Raw genomic sequence first — 14,747 nt, 5'->3', positions numbered from 1 at the left:
TGTTGTTTTTGCTGATGTGATTGTTTGTTTTGTTTTTGTGTTGTTTTTTTTTTGTGATGTTTTTTTGTTTGTGGTTTGTTGTTGTGTGTTGTGTTTTGTTGTTGGTGTGTGTGATTTGTATGTTGATGTTGTTTTGTTGTGAATTGTTGTTTTTTGTTGTTGAATGTTTTGTTTTGTTTTTTTTGGGTGTGTTGTTTGTTGGATGTTGAATGATTTTGTTGTTTTTTGTTGTTTTGTTTTGTGTGTGACTTTTGTTTTTGTGTTGTTGTTTTGTTGTTGTTGTGTTGATGTATTGTGTGTTGGTTGTTTGTTGTGTTTTTGTGATTTTTGTTTTTGTGTGTTTTTGTTTTTGTTTTGTGATGTTTTTGTGTTGTTGTTGTGTGATATGTGTTGATTGTGTTGTTGAATGTGTGTTTTGTTGTGTGATTGTGTTGTGTTTGTTTTGTTGTGTTTTGTGTGTGTTTGTGTTTGTTTTTTGGTGTTGTTGTTTTGTGGATTGATTGTTTGTTTGAGTGATTGGAATTGATGTGTTGTTTGATGTTGTTGTTTTTTTGTGTTGATGTGTGTTTTGTGTGTTGTGATATGTTTGTTGTGTTGGTTTTGTTTATGGTTTGTTTTTTTTTTGTTTTTTGTTTTGTGTTTGTTGTTTTGTGTTTGATGTTGGTGTGATTGTGTTGTGTTTTGTGTTGTTGTTTGTTTTGTTTGCTGTTTTTTTGATTTGATTTGTTTTTTGTTTTTGTTTGTTTTGTGTTGTTTGTTGAATGTTGTTGTGTGTGTGGTTTTTTTTGTTTTTGTGTTGTGTGATTTTGCTGTGATTGGTGTTTTGTTGTTGTGTTTGTTTTTTTGTTGTTTTTGTGTGTTGTTTTGATTGTTGTTTTTGTTTTGTGTTTTGTGTTTGTTTGTTGTTGTGGTGTTGTTGACTTTGATTGTGATTGTGTTGATGTTTTTGATGTGTGTTTTTGTGTTTGTTGTTTGTTGTTTGTTGTTTTGTTTGTTTTGTTGTTTGTTGTTTTGTGTTTGATGTGTGTTGTTGATGATTGTTTGAATGTTTGTTGTTTTGAATGATGTGTTTGTTGTGTTGTTGTGATTTTTGTGTTGTTTTTTTTGATTGTTTGTGTGTGTGTGTTGTGATGTTGTGATTTTGTTTTTTGTGTTTGTTTGTTTGTTGTTTTGTTGTGTGTTGTGTTGTTTGTGTTTTTGTTGTGTGTTTGTTTGTTGTGTTTTGGGATGTTGTTTGGGATGTGTTGTTTTGATGTGTGTTTTTGTTTGTGAGTGTGTGTTTTAGTGTTTGGGATGAGTTTTGTTTGTTTGTTTGGATTTTGAGTTGTGTTTGTTTTGTGTGTTTGGATGAGTGTTTGTGTTGAGTGTTTTTGATTGTTGTTTTGTTTGATGTGTTTTTGTGGGTGTTTGGGATGAGTGTTTGTGATGAGTGTTTGTGTTTGTGTTTTGTGTTGAGTGTGTTGTGTGTGTTGTTTTGGATGTTGTGTTTTGTTGGAGTGTTTTGTGATGTGTGTTTTTGTGTGTGTTTGGGATGAGTTGTTTGTGATGAGTGTTTGGGATGTGTGTGGTTGTGATGAATGTTTGGATGGGTTTGTTTTGTGTGTGGTGTTTGGATGAGTGTTTGTTGAGTGTTGTGGGATGAATTGTGTTTGGGATTGAGTGTTTTGGATTGGAGTGTTTGGTTTGGTGTTTTGGATGTGTTTTTTTGTGTTGTGTTTTGGGTGATGAGTGTTTGGGATGAGTGTTGTGGGATGGGTGTTTTGGTGTGGAGTGTTTTGGTTTGAGTGTTTGGTGATTGTGTTTGGGATGAGTGTTTGGTGATGTTGTGTTTTGGATGGTTGTTTGGTTTGAGTGTGAGTGTTTTGGATGAGTGTTTGTGGGTTGTGTTTTGATGTTGATGATGTGTTTGGGAGTGTTGGTGTTTTTTTTTGAGTGTTGTTGTTGATGGGATGTGTGTTTGGGATGTGTGTTTGGGAATGAGTGTTTTGGATGTTGTGTTTGTTTTTGTGTGAGTGTTTTGGATGTGTTTGGGATGAGTGTTTGGGATGGTTGGTTTTTGTGTTGTGTGTTTGTGTTTGTTTTTGTTGTGTGTTGGTTGTGTGTTGGTGTGTGTTTTTGATGAGTGTTTGTTGTGTGAGTGTTTGGATGAGTGTTTGGTTTGAGTGTGTTTGGTGATTGAGTGTGTTGTGTGATGTGATGTTGTTTTGTGATTGTTGATGTGTTTGGTTTGAGTGTTTGGGATTTTGTTGTTTGGGATGAGTGTGTTTTTGGGATGAGTGTTTGTGATGTTTGTTTTGTTTGTGAGTGTTTTTGGATGAGTGTTTGGGATGAGTGTTTGGGGATGAGTGTTTGGATGTGTGTTTTGGTTGTTGTGTTGAATGAGTGTGTTTGTGAATGATTGTGTTTGTTGGATGTGTTTGTGATGAGTGTTTGTTTGGGATGTGTTTTGGTGTGGATGTTTGGGATGTGTGTTTGTTGATGAGTGTTTGTGTTGTTGTGTTTGGGATGTGTGTTGTGATGTTTGGTTGTTTGGTGATTGAGTGTTTTTGTGGAGTTGTGTGGGTGTGATGAGTGTTTTGTGTTGAGTGTTTTGGGATGATTGTGTTTGGGATGGTTGTTTGGATGAGTGTTGTGTGTGGATGGAGTGTTTGTGGTTGAGTGTTGTGTGTGGTGTTTGGGATGAGTGTTTGGGATGAGTGTTTGGGATGAGTGTTTGGATGATGGTGTTTGGGGTTGTTTGTTTGGTGTGTTTTGTTGTGATGTGTGTGTTGTGTGTTTTGGATGTGTTGTGTGATTTGTGTGATGTTGTGTTTGTTTTTGATGTGTTTGTTGAGTGTTTGGGTTGTGTGTTTGGGATGAGTGTTTTGGATGAGTGTTTTGGGATGTTTGTGTTTTGGATGTGTGTTTTGTGTGTTTGTGGTTTGTGGATGGTGTTTTGGATGAGTGTTTGGGATGTGTTTGTGTTTGTGTGTTTTTGTGGATGGGTGTTTGGGATGTTGTGTTTGTGATGAGTGTTTGGATGGTTTGTTTTTGGATGAGTGTTTGGGATGAATGTGTTTGGAATGTTGTGTGTTTGGTGATGAGTGTTTGGTGATGTTTGTTTGTTGGAAATGTGTTTGTGATGTTTTTGTTGGTGTGTTTGTGGATGGGTGTTTTGTTGTGGATGAGTGTTTTGGTTTGGATGAGTGTTTGGGATGTGTGTTTGGGATGATGTTTGTGTGGGTGTTTGTTTGAGTGTTGTGGATGGATGTGTTTGGGATGGGTGTTTGGGATGGGTGTTTTGGGATGAGTGTTTTGTGATGAGTGTTTTTGTGTTTGGTTGTTTGTTTGGGATGAGTGTTTTTGATGTGTGTGTTTGGATGAGTGTTTGGGTTGTGTGTGTTTTGGATGAGTGTTTGGGATGATTGTTTTTGTGATGAGTGTGTTGTTTTGTGTGTTTGGGGTGTGTGTTTTTGTGTGGTGTTTGGATGTTTTGTTTTGTTGTGTTTGGTTGTGAGTGTTTTTGTGAGTGTTTGGGATGAGTGTTTTTGATGAGTGTGTTTTGGGATGGTGTGTTTGGGATGAGTGTTTGTGATGAGTGTTTGGGATGAGTGTTTGGGATGAGTGTGTGGGATGTTTGTTTTGGGATGAGTGTTTGGGATGATGTTTTGTGATGAGTGTGTGTTGGTGTTGGTGTTGATGGATGTTTGTTTTGTGTGAGTGTGTTTGGATGTGTTTGTTTTTGTGTGTTGGATGTGTTTTGGATGTTTGTTTGTGTTTGTGTGATGAGTGTTTGTGTGGGTGTTTGTGGTTGTGAGTGTTGGATGAGTGTTTTGTTGATTGGTGTGTTGTTTGTGGTTTTGGGTTGTGTGTGTGTGTGGTGTGTTTTGGATGTGAGTGTTTTGTGATGAGTGTTTTTTGATGTGTGTTTTGGATGATGTGTTGTGTTGTTTTGGTGTGTGTTGTTTGTGATTTTTGTGTTTTGGTGGTGTTGTGGATGGGTGTTTTGGATGGGTGTTTGAGTGGTGTTTGGTTGAGTGTTTGGGATGTGGTGTTTGTTTGTTGTTTTGTTTGTGTGAGTGTTTGGGTGTTGATGTTTTGGTGTTTGTTTGATGAGTGTTGTTTGGTTGGTGTGTTTTTGTTTGTTGTGTGTTTGTTTGTGTTTGAGTGTGTTGTTGATGATTGGTGTTTGTGATTTGTGTTTGTGTGTTGTGATGATGTGTTTGTTTGTGTTGTGATGTGTTTGTGGTGAGTGTTTGGGATGTGTTTGTTGAATGGTGTGTTTGGGATGTGTGTGTGTGGTGTGTGGTTTGTGTTTGTGTTGTGTTTGTTGGATGAGTGTTTGTGTTTGTGTGTTTGGGATGTGTGTTGTGATGTTGTTTGGGTGTGTTGTGTGTGAGTTGATGTTGTTTGGTTTTGGATGTTTTGTTTGTGTTGTTGTGTTTGGGTGTTTTTGGATGAGTGTTTTGTTTGAGTGTTGTTGATGTGTGTTGGTTGTGTTGTGTGTTTGGTGTGTGTTTGTTTGTGATGATGTGTTTGGTGAGTGTTTGTGGTTGGTTGTGTTTTTGGTGTGTGTGTTTGGGATGTGTGTTTTGGATTGGTGTTTTGGTGGGTGTTTTGTGTGTGTTTGTTTTGGATGTTGTGTTGGGGTTGTGGTTTTGTGTTTTTGGTGTGTGTTTTTTGATGTGTGTTTGTGTGAGATGTTTTGGATGTGTGTTTTGTGATGAGTGTTTTTGGAATGTGTGTTTGGGATGAGTGTTTGGGATGTGTGTGTGTGTGGGTGTGTTTTTTGTTGTGTGTTTGGATTGGGGTGTTTGTGAGTGTTGGTGGTTGTGTGTGTTTTGGGTGAGTGTTTGGGATGGTGTGTTTTGGATGGTGTGGTGTTTGTGTGTTGGTGTGTTGTTGTGAGTGTTTTGGTGTTGGGTGTGTTGGGATGTGTGTTTGTGATGAGTGTTTTGGATTGTTGTGTGTTGTGTTGTGGGTGTGTGTTTTTGGGATTGTGTTTGTGTTGTGTTGTTTGTGGTGTGTTTGGGATGAGTGTGTTTTGTTTGATGTTGTGATGTTTGTTGTTTGTGTGTGTGTTGTTTTTGGGTTGTGTGTTTGTGGGTGTGGTGTTTGGATGAGTGTGTGTTGTTGGGTGTTTGGGTGTTGAGTGTTTGGTGTGGTGTGTTTGTGATGGTGTTTTGGATGGTGTTTTGTTGATGGGTGTTTGTGTGGGTGTTTGTGATGTGTGTTGTTGGATGGGTGGGTTGGTTGTGTTGGGATGAGTGTTTTGTGGTGTTTTGTTTGTGTTTTGTGTGTGTGTTGTGTGTGTTGTGTTGTTTGGTGTGTTTGTGTTTGGGTGTTTGTTTTGGGTGTGTGTTTTGGATGTTGTGGTGGGGTTGTGTTTGGGTTGTGTGTTTTTTTTGTGTGTGTTTGTGGTGTTGTTTTGTGGGTTGTGTGATTGTGTGTTTGTGATGTGTGTGTTTGTGGTGAGTGTTTGTGGTTGTTTGTGGGTTGTGTTGTTGTGTTTGGTGTTTGTTGTTTTTGTTGAGTGTTTGTGTGAGTGTTTGGGGATGTGTGTTTGTGTGTGTTTGGGTGGTGTTTTTGGGATGAGTGTTTTGTGATGTGAGTGGTTGTTTGATGTGTGTTTGGTTGGTGTGTGTTTTGTGTGTTTGTTTGTTGTGTGATGTTTGTGGTGTGTGTTTGTGTGGTTGTTGTGTTTGGGGGGTGTGTTTGGTGTGTGTGTTTGGTTGGATGTTTGTGTTGGTGTGTGTGGGTGTTTGTGATGTTGTGGTGTGTGTGTGTGTGTGTGTGTTGTGTGTTGGATGGGTGTTTTGTTGAGTGTTTGTGGGATGAGTGTTTGATGTGTTGTGTGTTGTGTGTGTTTTTGGGTTGGTGTTTGTGTGATGTGTTTTGGTGTGAGTGTTTGTGTGAGTGTTTTTGTGATGTGTGTTTTGATGTTGTTGTGGTGGTGTGAGTTGTTTGTGTGTGGTGTTTGGGATGGATGTGTTTTGGTGTGTGGTGTTTGTGTGTGTTGTGTTTGGTTGTGGGTGTTTGTGTGTGTGTTGTTGTGGGTGTGTGTGTGTGTTTTTTGGTGTGGTGTTTTGTGGTGTGTTTGTGTGTGTTTGGGATTGTGTGTTTGGATGAGTGTGTGTGGATGTTGTGTGTGGGTGTTGTGTGTTGGGTTGAGTGTGTGTGTGTTGTGTGGGTGTTTGTGTGAGTGTTTTGGTGTTGTGTGTTTGTGTGTGTGTTTTGGTTTGTGTGTTTGGGGTGTTGGTGTTGGTTTTGGATGTTGTTTGTGTTGTGTGTTTGTGGTGTGTTGTTTGGGATGTGTGTGTTTGTGTGGTGTGTTTGGGATGAGTGTTTTGGTGTTGTGTTTGGTTGATGTGTGTTGTTTTGGATGTGTGTGTTTGGGTTGTGTGTTTGTGTGGTTGGTTTGGGATGGTGTGTGTGATGATGTTTGTGTTGTGATGTTTGGGTGTTTGTGGTGTTGATTGTGTGTGTGGTGTGTTGTGTGGTGGTGTTGTTTGGTTTTGGGGTGTGTGTTGTGTGTTTGGGTGTGTGTTTTGTGTGTTTTTTTGTGTGTGGTGTGTGTTTGGTGTGTGTGTTTTTTGGATGAGTGTTTTTTGTGTGTGTGTTGTGTGTTGTTTGTGTGTGTGTTGTGTGTGATGGGTGTTTGGATGATGTTGAGTGTTTTGTGTGTGTGTTGGTGGATGTGTGTTGTGTGGTGTTGGATGTGTTTGTTTGGAATGGGTGTTTGTGATGTGTGTGTGTTTGTGTGGGTTGTGTGTTTGTGTGGTTGTTGTGGTTGTGTTGTTGTGGGTGTGTGTGTGTTTTGTGTGTTTGTGGTGGTGTTTTGGTGTGTGGTTGGATGTGTTTGTGTGTGTGTTGGGGGTGTGTTTGTGGATTTGTTTTTGGATGGTGTGTTGGTGTGTGTGTTTGTGTGTGTGTTTGTTGGTGTGTGTGTGGGATGGTGTGTGTGTGGTGTTGTTGTGGTTGTTTGTTTTTGGTGTTGTGTTGTTGGATGTGTGTTTTGGATGGTGTGGGTTTTGGTGTTGTTGTTGTTGTTGTTGGGTGTTTGTGTGTGGTGTGTGTGGGTTTGTGTGTGTGTGTTGGGATGTGTTGTTTGTGTGAGTGTTTTGGATGGTTGTTGTGTTTGTGTGTGTGTGTGTTGTTTGATGTGTGTTGTGTGTGTGTGTGTGGTTGTGTGTTTGGGATGGGTGTTTGGGATTGTGTGTGTTTGGTGTGTGTTTGGGATGTGTTGTGTTGGTGTTGTGTGTTTGGGTGTGTGTGTGTGGGTGGTGTGTGTGTTGGTTGTGTTTGGGGTGGTGTTTGGTGAGTGTTTGGGTTTGGTTGTGTTGGATTTGTGTGGGTGTTTGGGTTGTGTGTTTGGTTTGGATGTTGTGTGGATGTGTGTTTGGGATGGTGTGTTTGTGATGTGTGTGTTGGGGGTGTGTTTGTGTTGTGTGTGTTTGTGTGTGGGTGTGTGTTGTGTGTGTTTGTGTGTGATGTTGTGTTTGGGTTGAGTGTTTGGGATGGGTGTGTTTGTGATGAGTGTTTTGTTGTTGTTGTGTGTGTTTGTGGTGTGTGTGTTTGTTGTGTGGTGTTTTGTGATGTGTGTTTTTGTGTGGTGTTTGGGTGTGTGTGTTTTGTGTTGTGTGTGTGTTTGGTGGTTGGAGTGTTTGGTGTGTTGTGTTGTGGGTTGTTGTTTGTTTGATGGTGTGTGTGTGTTGTTGGGTTTTTGGTGGTGGTGTTTGGGTGTGTGTTTTGGTGTGGGTGTTTGGGATGGGTGTTGTGTGGTGTGTGTGTGGTGTGTGTTGGGTGTGTGTGTTTGTGTGGTGTGGTGTTGTGTGGTGTTTGTTGTGTGTGTGGTTGGGTGTTGTGATGAGGTGTGTTGTGTTGGTGTGTGGGATGTGTGTGTTGTGTGGGGTGTTTGGTTGAGTGTGTGTGTGGATGTGTTGGTGTGTGTGTGTGTGGTGGGTTGTTTGGATGTGTGTGTGTGATGTGTTTGTGTTTGTTTGTGTTTTTGTGGGTTGTTGTGTTGTGGATGAGTGTTTGGGTTGGTGTTTTTGTGTGTGTGTGTTTGTGTGTGTGTTTGGTTTGTGTGTGTTTTGTGTGTGTGGTTGTGTTTTGTGTGTTGTGTGTTTGTTGTGTTTGTGTTGTTGTGGTGTGTGTTTGTGTTGTTGTGTTGGTGTGTTTGTGTGTGTGTTGTTGTTGGTTTGGGTGGTGTGTGTTTGTGGTGTGTGTGTGTTGGGATGTTGGTGTTGGTTTGTTTGTGGTGGTGTTGTTTGTGTGTGTGTTGTTTGTGTGTGTGTGTTGGGATGAGTGTTTGTGATGTGTGTTTGTTGGTGTTTGTGTTTGTGTTTGTGATGTGTGTTTTGTGTGTGGGTGTGTTGGGTGGTGTGTTGTGTGTGTGTGTGTGTGTTTGGGATGATGTGTGTGTTTGTGTGTTTGTGTGGGTGTTTGTTGTGGGATGTGTGTTTTGGGTGTTTGTTTGTTGTTGGTTGTTGGGATGTGTTGTTTTGTGTGTGTGGGTGTGTTTGGGTTGTGTGTTTTTGTTTTGTTGTTTTTGTTGTTTTTGGGGGATTGTGTTGGTGTTGGTTGTGTGTTTTGTTTGTGTGTTTTGTGTGTTTGTTTTGGTGTTTTGTGTGTTTGTGTGTTGTGTGTGTTGTGGTTTTTGTTGTGTGTTGTGTTGTGGTTGGTGTGTTTTTGGGTTGTGTGTTTGTGGTGTGGGTTTTGTTGATTGTGTGTGGGATGTGTGTTTTGGTGTGGGTGTTGTGTGATGTGTTTTGTGATGTGTGTTGTTTGGGTTGTGTGTGTTGGTTGTTGTGTGTGTTTTGTGTGTTTTGGTGGTGTGTGTTGTGTGTGTTGTTGTTGGTTGGGGTGGTGTGTTGTTGAGTGTGTGTTTGGTTGGTTGTGTTGTTGTTGTTGTGTGTTTGTTGTGTGGTGTGTTTTTGTGTGTGGTGTGGTGTGGTTTGGTGTTTGTTTGGTGTTGTGTGTGTGGTGTGGTGTTTGTGTTTGGGGTGTTGTGTGTGTGGTGTGTGTGTTTGTGTGTTGTGTTTTTTTGGTTGTGTTGTGGTTTGTTGATTGTTGTGATGGGTGTTGTGGTGAGTGTTTTGGATGTGTGTTTTTGTTTGTTTGTGTTTGTGTGTGTGTGTGTGTGTTGGTGTTTGGGTGGTTGTTGTGGTGTGTGTGTTGTGTGAATGTTTGTTTGTGTTTTGTTTGGGTGTGTTGGGTGGTGTTTTTGGTGGGGTGTTTGTGTGTGTGTTTTGGTGGTTGTGTGGTGTGTGTGTGTTTGTGTGTGGTGGGGTTTGTGGGTGTGTGTTGTGTTTTGGTGTGTGTTGGGTGTTGTGTTGTGGGGAGTGTTGTTGTGTGTTGTGTGTTTTTTGGTTGGTGTGTTGTTGTGTTGTTTTGGTGAGTGTGTTGTTTGTTGTGTGTTGTTGTTGGTTTGGTGTTTTGTGATGTGTGTTTTTGTGTGTTGTGTGTTTGGTGTTTTGGTTTGTGTTTGTGTGTGTGTGTTTGTGTGTGTGTGTTTGTGTTTGTGTTGTGTTGTGTGTTGTGTGTTTGGGTGTGTGTGTTTTGGGTGTGGTTGTTTGTTGTGTTGTGTTGTTTGTGTGAGTTGTTGTGTGTGTGTTTGTGGTGAGTGTTGTGGGTGTGTGTGTTTGTTTTTGTGTGTTTTTGTGTGTGTGTGTTGTGGTGTGTGTTTGTGTTGTGTTTTGTTTGGGTGTGTGTTGTGTGTTGTGTTTTGGTTGGTGTTTGTTTGTGATTGGTGTTTTGTTGTTTGTGTGTTGGTTGGATGTGTTGTGTTTTGTGTGTTGTGTGTTTGGTGGTGTGTGTTGTGTTTGTTGTGTGGGTGTTTGTGTGGTTTGTTGTGTGTGATGTTGTTTTGTGGGTGTTTGGGGTGTTGTTTTTGGTGGGTGTTTGTGTGTGTGTGTTTTGTGTTGGTGTTTTGTGTGGTTTGTGTTTGGGTGTTTTGTGTGTTTGGTTGTTGTTGTGGGTTGGGTGGTTGTGTGTGTGTGTGTTGTTGTGGTTGAGTGTTTTGTGATGTTGTGTTTGGATGTGTGTTGGTGTGGTGTGTGTTTTGGTTTGTTGTTTGGTGTGTGTTGTTTGTTTGTTGGTTGTTTGTTTGTGTTTTGGTGTGTGTTTGGTGTTGTGTGTGTTTGGTGTTGGTGTGTTTGTGTGGGTTGTTTTGGTGTGGTGTTTTGTTGGTTGTTGTGTGTTGTTTGGGTTGGGTGTTTGTGTTGGTGTGTTTTGTTGGGTGTTGTTTGTGTGTTTTGTTTTTTGTGTGGTGTTTGGGTGTTGTGTTTTTGTTGTGTTTTTGTGTGTGTTGTGTGTTGTTGTGGTGTTTGTGTTGTGTGTGTTTTGTGTTGGTGTTGTTGTTGTTGTGTGTGGTGTTTGTTGTGTGATGTGGTGTGGTGTGTGTTGGGGGTTGGGTTTTTGTTGGGTGTTTTTGTTGTGTGTGTGTTTTGTTGTTTTGTGTGTTTTGTGTTTTTGGGTTGTGTGGTGTTGTTTGTGTGTTGTGTGGTGTTTGGTTTGGGTGTGTGTGTGTGTTGGTGTGGTGTTGTTGTGTGTGATGAGTTGTTGTTTGGGTTGGTGTGTTTTGTGTGTGGTTGTTGTGGTTTGGTGTTTTGGTGTGTGTGGTTTTTTGTGTTGTGTTGTTTTTTTGTGTGTTGGTGTGTGTGTGTGTGTGTTGTTTGTGATGTTTGTTTTGTTGTGTGTGTTGTGTTTGTTTTGGTGGTGTTTGTGTGGGTTTGTTTGTTTTTGTGTGTGTTGGTGTGGTTGTGTGTTGTTGTTTGTGTTGTGTGTGTGTGTTGTTGGGGTGGTGGGTGTTTGGGTGGTGTTTTGGGTGTTTTGTTGTTGTGTTGGTGTGTGGTTGTGTGTGTGGTGTGTGTTGTGTGTGTTTGTTGTGGTTGTGTTTGGGGTGTGTGTGTTGGTTTTGAGTGTTGTTGGATTGTGTTTTGTGTGTTGTGGGGGTTGTGGTGTTTGTGTGTTTGTTTGGTTGTGGTTTGTGTTGTGTGTTTGGTGTGTTGTGTGTGTGTTGTTGTGTTTGGTGTGGTGTGGGTGTGTTGTTGGTGTGTGTGTTGTTTGTGGGATGTGTGTGTGGGGTGAGTGTTTTTGTTGTGTGTGTTGTGGTGTTGTTGTTTGTTTTGTGTGTGTGTTGTTGGTGTTGTTTGTGTGTGTGTTGTGGTTGGTGTTGTTTGTGTTGTTGTGTGTGTGTTGGTGTTTGTTGTTTGTTGTTTTTGGTGTTGTTTTGTGTGTTGTTGGTGTGTGTTTGTTGGTGTGTGTTTTGGGTTGTGTTTGTGTGTTGTGTGTTTTTGGGGTGTGTTTGTGTGTTGGTGTTTGTGTGTTTGTTGTGTTTTGTGGGTGTGTGTTGGTGGTGTTGGGGTGGGTGTTTGTTGTTGTGGTGTTGTGTGTTTTGTGTTTGTGTTTGTGTTGTTGTTGTGTGTGTGTGTGTGGGGTGTGTGTTGTGTGTTTGTGTTGTTTTTGTTGGTGTTGTGTGTTGTGGTGTTTGTGTGTGGTGTGTGTTGGGGGGGTGTGTTTGTGGTGTGGTTGTTGTTGTTTTGTGTTGAGTGTTTGGGTTGGGTGTTTTGGTTGTGTGTTTGTTGTGTGTGTGTTTTTTGGTGTTGGTGTTTTTGTGTGTGTGTTTTGGTGGGTGTTGTTGGATGGGTGTGTTTGTGTGTGTTTGGTGGGTTGTTGTGGTGTGGGGTGTGTGTGTGTGTGTGTGTTGTGGATGTGTGTTTGTGTTTGTGGTTGTTTTTTGGTGTGGTTGTGTGTGTGTGTGTGTGGTGTGTTGTGTTTGGTGTGGTGGTGTGTGTTGGTTGGGTGTTTGGGGGTGTTTGTTTTTGTTGGGTGTTTTTGTTGTGTGTTTGTGTGTGGTTTGTGTTGGTGTGTGTTTGTGTTGTTTGTTTTGTGTGTGTGTTTGGTGTGGTTTGTGTGTGTTGTTGGTGTGGGTTTTTGGGGTTGGTGTTTTGTGTTGTGTGTTTTTGTTGGGGTGAGTGTTTGGGTGGTGTGTGTTTGGTTGTGTTGTTTGGTGGTTGTGTTTGTGATGTGTGTGTTGTGTGTGTTGGGTGTTTTTATGTGATGTGTTTTGGTGGTGTGTTTGGGTGTGGGTGTTTTTGGGTGTTGTGGTGTTTGTGTTGTTGTTTGGTGATGGTGTTTGTGTGTTGTGTGTGTGTGTGGTGTGTTTGTGTTGTGGTGTTGTGGTGTTGTTTTTGTGTGTGGTGTGGTGTTTGTGTGTGTTTTGTGGTTGTGTTTTGTTTGTGTGTTGTGTTGTTGTTTTGTGTGGTGTGTTTTGTGTGTGTGTGTTTGGGTGTTGGTTGTGTTTGGTGTGTGTGTGTGTTTTGGTGGTGTGTTTGTGATGTTTGTGTTGGTGTGGTTGTTTGGGTGTGTTGTTGTGTGTTGTTGGTTGTTGGGGGTTGTGTTGTGTTGGTTGTTTTGATGATGTTTGTTTTGTGGGAGTGTTTTTGTGGTGGTGTGTTTGGTGTTGTGTGTTTGTGTGGGTTTTTTGGATGGTGTGTTGTGGTGGGTGTTTGTGTTGTTGTGTTTGTGGGTGTTTTGGGTGTGTTGTTGGTGTGTGGTGTTTGGTTGGGTGTGTGTTTGTGTGTGTTTTTTTGGGTGTTTTTTGTTTGTGTTTTTGGTGGTGTTGTGTGTTTGTGTTGTGTGTTTGTGTGTGTTTGTTGTTGTGTGTGTTTGTTGTTGTGTGTTTTTTGTGTTGGTGTGTGGTGGTGTGTGTTGTGTTTGTGTGTGTGTGTTTGTGTTTGTGTTGTTTTGTTTTTTGTGTGGTTTGTGTGGTGTGTGTGTTTTGGTTGTGTGTGTGTGTGTGTTGTGTGGTTGTGTGTTTGGTGTGTGTTTGTGGTGTGTTGTGTGTGTTGTTGTTTGTGTGTTGTGGTGTTTGTTGGTGTGGTGTTGTTTGTGTTTGTGTTGTGTGTGTGTTGTGTGTTTGTGATTGTTTTTTGGTGTGGTTGTGTTTGGGGTGGGTTGTTTGGTTTGTGTGTGTTTGGGGGTGTGTGTGGTTGTTGTGTTTTGTTGTGTGTTTTGTTTGTGTGTTTGGGTGTTTGGGGTGTGTGTGTTTGGGGTGGTGTTGTTGTGGTGTGTGTGTTTGTGTTTGTGTTTGTGGTTGTGTTGTTTGGGTGGGGTGTGTTGGTTGTGGTTGTGTTGTTGTGGTGTTGTGTGTGTGTTGTGTTTGTGTTGTGGTTGGATTTTGTGGTTTGTGTGTGTGTGTTGTTTTGTTTGTTTGGGTGTTTTGTGTGTGTTGTGTGTGTTTGTTGTGTGTTTTGGGGTTGTGTTTGTTGTGTTTGTGTTTGTGTGTGTTTTTGTTGTGTGTTTTTGTTGTGTGTGTTGTGGTGTGGGGTGTGTGTTGTGTGTTGTTGTGTGTTTGTTTGGTTTGTTGGTTGTGGTGTTTGTGTGTTGGTGTTTGTGTTGTTGTTTGGGGTGTGTGTTTTTGGTTGTTTGTGTGTGTGTTGTTTGTGGTGTGTGTTGTGTGTGTTTGTGGGTGTGTGTTTGGGGTGTGTGTTTGTTTGTTGTGTTGTGGTGTGGTTTTGTGTGTGTTTTTTTGGTGGTGTTTGTGTTGTGTTTGTGTGTTTTGTGTGGATGTGTGTGTTGTGTTGTGTTGTGTTGTGATGTGTTTGGTGGTGTTTTGGTTGTGTTTTGGGTGTGTGTTGTGTTTTGGTTGTGTGTGTTTGTTTGTTGGTGTGGTGTTGTGTGTGGTTGTGTGTGTTTGTGTTGTGTTGTTGTGTGTTTGTGTGGTTGTGTGTGTTTTGTGTTGGTGTTTTGTTTGGTGGTTGTGTTGTTGATGGGTGTGTTGTGGGTGGTGTTGTTGTGGTGTTTGTGGGTGTGTGTTTGTTGTGTGTGTTGTGTGTGTTGTTGGGTTGGTTTGTTGTGTGTGTGTTGTTTGGGTGTGGTGTGTGTTGTTGTGTTGGTTGTTTGGGTGTGTGTTGGTTGATTGGGTGTGTGTGTTGGTGTTGTGTGTGTGTTGTGTTGGTTTTTGGTGGTGGTGTGTGGGTGTTTGGTGTGTGTGTGTTTGGGTGTTGTTTTGGTTGTGTTTGTTGTGTTGTGTGTTGGTGTGTGTGTGTTGGTGTGTGTGTTTGTGTTGTTGTTGTTTTGATGTTGTGTTGGGTGTTGTTTGGTGTGTTTTTTGGTTGTGTGTTTGGGGGTGTTGTGTGTGTTTGGTGTGTGTTTTTTGTTGTGTGTGTGTTTGTGGATGGGTGTGTTGTTGGGTGTGTGTGTTTGTTGTTGTTGTGTTGTGTGTTTGTTTGTTTGTGTGTGTGTGTGTTGTGTTTGGTTTGTGGGTGTTGTGTTGTTTGTTTGGTGTGTGTTTTGGGTGGTGTTTGGTGTGTTGTTGTGTGTTTGGGTGGTTGGGTGTGTGGGTTGGGTTGTTTTGGGTGAGTGTTGTGTTTGTTGTTTGTTTGTGGTGGTGTTTGGGTGGTGTGTGTGGGGTGTGTTTGTGTGAGTGTTTGTTGTTGTGTGTTTGTGGTGTTTGTTTGTGTTGTGTGTGTGTGTTTGTGTGTGGGTGTTTTGGGTGTGTGTTGTGTTGTGGTGTGTTGTGGTGTGTTTGTGTGTTTGTGGTGTGTGTTTGTGTGGTGTTTGTGTGTTGTGTTGTTGTTGTTTGGTGTTTGTTGTGTGTTGTGGTTGTGGGTGTGTTGTGGGTGTGTTGTTTTGGGTGTGTTGTTTGGTGTGTGTTTGTGGTGTGTTTTGTGTGTTGTGTGTTGTTGGTGTTTGTGTGTGTGGTGTTGGTGTTGTGGTTTGTGTGTTTGTGGTGGTGGTGTGTGGTGTGTGGTGTGTTTGGG

This window comes from Argopecten irradians, unplaced genomic scaffold (genome assembly GCF_041381155.1).
Source record: "Argopecten irradians isolate NY unplaced genomic scaffold, Ai_NY scaffold_0739, whole genome shotgun sequence".
Taxonomy (NCBI): domain Eukaryota; kingdom Metazoa; phylum Mollusca; class Bivalvia; order Pectinida; family Pectinidae; genus Argopecten; species Argopecten irradians.
The sequence above is the reverse complement of the archived record's forward strand: the minus strand, read 5'-3'. Positions refer to the sequence as shown.